Source organism: Centroberyx gerrardi, chromosome 6 (genome assembly GCF_048128805.1).
Source record: "Centroberyx gerrardi isolate f3 chromosome 6, fCenGer3.hap1.cur.20231027, whole genome shotgun sequence".
In the NCBI taxonomy this organism is placed as follows: Eukaryota; Metazoa; Chordata; class Actinopteri; order Beryciformes; family Berycidae; genus Centroberyx; species Centroberyx gerrardi.
Window position 1 is genome coordinate 18136618 of NC_136002.1, and position 6352 is coordinate 18142969.

The window sequence follows — 6352 nt, forward strand, 5'->3', positions numbered from 1 at the left end:
TTTATAAAAGACTAGTGAAGTGAAGAGAAAGTATCCATGGCGTTTCATATACCATACACTTCTATGATCATGGTTTTGTTGATTTCATATGGATAAGTCTTCATAGGCATTTGAAAATTAGATTCCAATTTGCCATTCTATGGTTCACACATGGCTCAAAATAACAAATCATGTACATGACTTAATGAATGACATGAAAATTACAAACATGAATGCTGAATATGCGACTGGTAAATGGTGAGTTGTGAAGCTGATTAATTAATAGAAGTTCACCAACCAAATAGTTGCTTATGAAATAACAGATTTAACCTGGACAGTAGAATCTGAGTAAGACTGACATGAAACCTTACAGGACATGACTAATGATAATCCCATCAAGGCTACTGACGGCAAGTGCGCATGCCTAGCTGTACGAAGCAATTGGGGTGCTACAGCTATTATGTCAGGTACAGTACACAGACTCTTTGGTGCTACTATTCATTATTAACCCTTTCAGCCTTTTCAGGCTTTGTGTGACGTTCTAAGAGAAACCGCCTTTCCAAGGTTTTTGAGGGAAACGTTAACAAGCCTCAGTGCTCTATGGGCTTCTATGGAATGTTGCTGGGTCAGCAGGTTCGGGCAACAGGGCCTCTGGGTGCCAGGTATAAAAGGAAGGCTTCAAACAGGTAGGAAGTCAGTTCACCACCAGCAGCAACAGCAGCAGCAGCAGCAGCAGCAGCAGTGACCAAACACACAGTCAAAATGACTTCCACCGGCATGAACATGATGAGCAGGATTGTCTTCTACGAGGACAGGAACTTCCAGGGCCGCTCCTATGAGTGCATGAACGACTGCGCCGACATGTCCTCCTACCTGAGCAGGTGCCACTCCTGCAGGGTGGAGAGCGGCTGCTTCATGGTGTACGACCGCACCAACTACATGGGCAACCAGTACTTCATGAGGAGGGGCGAGTACGCCGACTACATGAGCATGATGGGCATGAGAGACTGCATCAGGTCCTGCCGCATGATCCCCATGTACAGAGGAAACTACAGGATGAGGATCTACGAGAGGGAGAACTTCGGTGGCCAGATGTACGACATGATGGACGACTGCGACAACATCATGGACCGTTACCGCATGTCCAACTGCATGTCCTGCAACGTGATGGACGGCCACTGGCTGATGTACGAGCAGCCCCACTACAGAGGCAGGATGATGTACTTCCGTCCCGGAGAGTACAGAAACTTCATGAATATGGGCGGCAGCGGCATGAAGTTCATGAGCATGAGGCGCATCATGGATTCCTGCTACTAGATCAACCTTCTTTACTCATATGAGCAGATGAAGTCATGCAAATAAAGTACTGTTAATGTCATATAAACCTTTCAGTGTGTTTCTTCTGTGGCCATGGTTTACATATATTCAGCCAGTGCTACTAGCAACTTTGCCATACACTTCACCTTAATTTACAGTACCGATATGAACTGCAGCACTACATTAACATAAGTACAGATGCTTCATACACCTCAGCAAGACTAGACTCTGCAAGACTGCATGGCAGCATGGCACTGCATGGCAAACATCAATTTACCCAGCTTTTTGTCTGCCCACTTTACCACTATATCACTACTGTATAGTATGTATGGTTAGGTCTATATTGGTTATTGTTCATTTACAAAACAAAAAGACAGTACTTCACTTTTTGCTCTGTACAGAAAGAGAAAAAAAAAAGTTAACCATACCAAGCAATAACAAAAAAACCCATTAAGAAAAGCCATTCAAAAAAACATAATTCATCATCATAAGTCATCATACTTTAATTGAAATACACCTGATAAGTGGTCAACTGGTTGAGAAAAGTGCCAAGAATCTCCTCATGCTGTGAATCATACACAGCAAATTCTTGTACAAGAACAATTCTGGAGATATTCTAGAGAAACATCCTTGTACTTGATTACCTCACAAAGTTTGAAAGAGTCCTTACACCATTAAACAAGATACAGTTTTAAGAAATATATTGTTTACACTCATTGTAAAAACACAGTCATGAATTGTAAGTGAACAATGATCACAAAAGACCAAAAGAGCTGCCATATAATTTGACCCATGTGATGAGAAGGAATTGTTTTTTAAATCCTGCTTGTTCAAAAACCTTAGTTAATCAATATTCTATTCAAATTAATAGGTGCCAGTGTGCATGTTGCTTCTGGTAATATTAAAACTTTGCACCGCCTACATGTCGTGAGATGACACTTCCCTGGGAAACCCGAGTGATATTTATGTTGTCAGGAGAGTGCCATATTTTGAAATAGGAAGATAGGGATTTTATGTCAATGAAGTCCCTACCCAGGGGTCGGTAAATCACTTAATAGCCGTCTCAGAGTCGCTGGTGGAACACAACTGACTCACTTCTTGGCAATGCCTCTTTCAACAAATACTGTCTGACAGGCGTATTATGGATAAAATAAAATATTTTCTGGGCTTTTCTGAAGTAAACCTTAAATGCCTCTAAGAACTTTTATGAGACTCTGTGTTATACAGGAATGCAATTGGAGGACTATCCAACTGGACAACAAGGAACTGTGATTATGTGTCGCCAAAGGCTATTTAATTAAACGTGTTTCAGAAAGGAACCAAGAATCCCTAATAAAAAGAGAGCGTAGATGAGTGAAGATAAGATAATGAAATTCGTGTAAGAGTAGATGATTTCTTCCAAGATCTTTTGCCACACCTAAAGATTAGCATGGTACAGATGATAAAAAGGGCACATTGCCTACAATAAAGTCAGTGCACAAACAATGAACTTTGATTTCTTGCAATATAAATGCACTGTTTTTGATACCTTTTACACCATAAAGCACTCAAAAACAGTAATTCACTCATACCCACTTATTCCTTATTCAGGGTCACGGGGGCTGGATCCTATCCCAGCATACATTGGGAAGAAGACAGGTTGCCAGTCCATCACAGGGCAAACATACAGTCATATTCACACTTTTTAGAGTCTCCAATCCACCTGACTTACATGTCTTTGGACTGTCAGGTCCCAGGTCCTAACCTCTGATTCACTGTGCCGCCCATTAATACCACACAAACTGAATTTAATTGAATTAAACTTCACCCAAGTTATGTTGAGTTTAACTTCTCTATCTCAACAGCAACCTGGCCAAGAAAGTAGCATTATGACAAACATAAAACTTGCACACAGGCAAGATACAGCAATGAACTGAACAGTGAAAGTTTATGAGCAGGGCGATTATGTGAACCTCATAAGTTGTCAAAGTTTCAAAGTTTTTGTGATTCTCAGCCATAATCAAAAGCATAGAATTCATACATAGGCCAGGGCTGGATGTGTGTGAAGGTTTTACCCAGACCAATCATAGTACAATGTTATCACCCCATGAATAATTCTCCATACATCCATGAATCATACTGAAAGTGTTGCACTGTGGCGGCGGAGGAAATAGTGTCTCAAGTGTTTCACCAACACCTGAAAGGACCTCACCTCTCCCCCCCCCAAAAGCTCCCTGTACTAGCATGGCCCACTTTGTCTGGGTCATTGACATAATTCTTTTGGCTTGCCCCACGGCTCCTGCCATGCCTTCTCTCTTACGCAGGCTGTTATCCTTGGTGCAGGACGGCTGTTTTTCGTCTGGCCTAATCAGTGCCCTCAGCCCCTGCAGCCTGATCTGTCAGGACCGCTGCGCTTCGAGAGGCAGTGGCAGCTTGATACAGGGGGAAGGCTTGTTGGCTGATAGCTGACTGCACATGGCGCATGGTCAGAGCCCAACCTCAAAGCACTGCCTGTTGGTGCTATTAGCTGTACATGGAGCAAAGGAGAAACAGAAGTCGGTTGGCATAAACAGCACAATTTTGTCAATCGTGATCATAGGAAATCCATTACAATGTCACATATTCACAAAAAATGCACAGCTCCTTGAGTTAGTGTGTCCTTGTTGTGAGGAGTGCAAATTTCTCTTGTAGTCGAATACAGAACTTGCCTGACAAATTTTTTGGTATCTTGTCAAACGACTGCAAAGTACAAGTTAGTGAAATATGAATGGGCAATCCAAGTTGCTGTACTTCATGTCAGCCACAGGGGGGCTCCACTTCAAAGCTTCTGTTAATCATACTGTAAGGCAAACTTAAACCTGGCCAGAGATGTGAACCAGGTGATGGCAAATGAAAATGCAAACGCATCTTCTGTCAAAACACATTCAAAAACACAATATAAGCGAGGAAACAAGCAGCCAAAATTTGGTGTCACTGGTTCATAAATTATCAAGGTAGAATGATTGTCTTGTCAAGAGTTTTGACAGGCAGGACAAACTGTGTTACAGAAACAAAGTAGCCAGAGCCTAGCACAGACTTTTTCCACAGACCTGGCCAGGAAAATAACACAAAAATGCTTTCTGCGTAACAATGGCATGGTACGTATCTAATGGACCCTTTGTATCCAGACATGTTAGATCAAACTGCTGGCACCGAGGTGAAAGGTTTGATGAGGCTTGGCAACTCTGAGTTCTCCAGGTTCAGGATCCTATGTCTGGTAGGTTCTGTAAGAGTACTATTTCTTATGTGTGTGTGTGTGTGTGTGCCTGTGTGTGTGTGTGTGTGTGTGTGTGAGTGTGTATATATATATAGTATATATGGCACAAAGGATTGCAACATCAAGTCCTACGTGTTGGCAAATGTTTATATATTTAACATAGTTGTCTTGATTGGATTGGAGGAGCGGCGTCAAGAGCTCAGGTTAAAAATTCAGATTAACACATAAAAAGGTGATCTTTAGTGTGAAAAGGTGATTTTCATGAAGGGCTCCTTCTACACACAGATCATCATCACAAGGCCAACCACCTACCCAGGACTTGACTGAGTTTCACAGACACAACAAGTGAAAAGAGAGGGAATAATGAAATCATAGTAAGAATAGGTTCACATACCGTGGCTTTTTGACTTATTACTATGTTGATACAGTGGAAGATGAAGAGTGGAAGAATAAAAGACATTCTTAAAAGTCATTTTTACCAAAAAGGATTTGAAAGATTAACTGATTATTACCTAGATAAGAACAGTGTACGTTTTGGCAGGAAAACTGCCACTGCAAAGAAGCATTTTGAAACATTTACCAACATGTAGGATTTGATGTTGCAATCCTTTGTGCCATAATCCAAGGTGAGCATTCATAGGCCCAAACTCAGATGTCAAAAGAATCATAAAATAACCCTAAAAATACCCATACCCAAAAATGGTGACTATAGAGGACATCAGGCTATGCCTTCATAAATCTACTTTCACCAGCCACCTAATCTAAATGTTACAGGGTTGAGTGTGTGAGTGCAGGTATATCATTGAGGTTATCAAATGGGCTCGTCCCATCACAGATGTTTCATTGAATTAAACCCACAACAGCTCCAGAAGGCTCAACAGTGATCGCCTCCCCAATAAAACTAAGCAGATCAGAAACCAGATTATATCAACAAACAATTCAGTTTCTGATTGAAACAAAGTAAGTGCTGTCATGCAGCTCTTTAACATCAACATAAGGCATACACAGAAACCATCTACCTTCATGAGAGGCATGCAAGACTATCAGTGTGAGTGTCTCAGCTACAGTATGTTTCCGAGGGAACTGTAAGAAAACTGTATCGAGCCGATGGACATTTACAACGCAATCAAAGTTTGAAAAGTCTGATTTATTGCTGGAGAGGAGAAGATATTGCATCTCCTTACTGAGGGGCAAGTGCTGGAATAAAAGTTTATTTCTGATATGTTGCCGATGGCTTTCAATAATAAAACTGTGGCAGCGTACATAAAAATTCCTTTCATTTTCCCATGACACATTTTTGGAGCTGAAGGATTCCAGGATAACCTGGTTTCAAAGGTGTCCAAAACGCCTGCGGGCAGAAACCCCAGTTTTTATTCTCTGAGGGAAACAGGCCCTTCGAGGAAATTAGAAATGCTTGCTCACTCTTAATGTGTCTGTCTATCGCATGTCTGCAGAACATTTTTAGTTCAAAAGAATGTGCAAGCCAACTCAAGAAATGTGAAAATCTAACAAATGTGGAATCAACTGAAACTGAAGTGCATAAACGACAACATACCCTTTAACATCCATGATCATTGAATTATTGCTCCTTACACTAATAATTTTAGCAGAATTTAAAATGTGATTGTTGAAGCATCAACACAAGGCATGCAGACAGGTTCAACAAACTGGTTAAAAAGGCTGCTTCTGTCTGAGTCTGGAGGCAGCAGCAGAGGGGAGGATGAGGACAGGGGCGGAGCTAAAGGGGGGCCCAGGGTGGCACTGGCTACCCTTCAAATCTGATCGGTCACACTTGGTGCCACCACAAATTTTCTTGTACGT

The 6352-nt window shown here is 41.6% G+C and overlaps 1 pseudogene; it reads left to right on the forward strand.

Annotated features, from left to right (window-relative positions):
- The first annotated feature begins 646 nt into the window (after positions 1–646).
- On the forward strand, positions 647–1296 carry LOC139912819 (gamma-crystallin M3 pseudogene; annotated as a pseudogene).
- The last annotated feature ends 5056 nt before the right edge of the window (positions 1297–6352 follow it).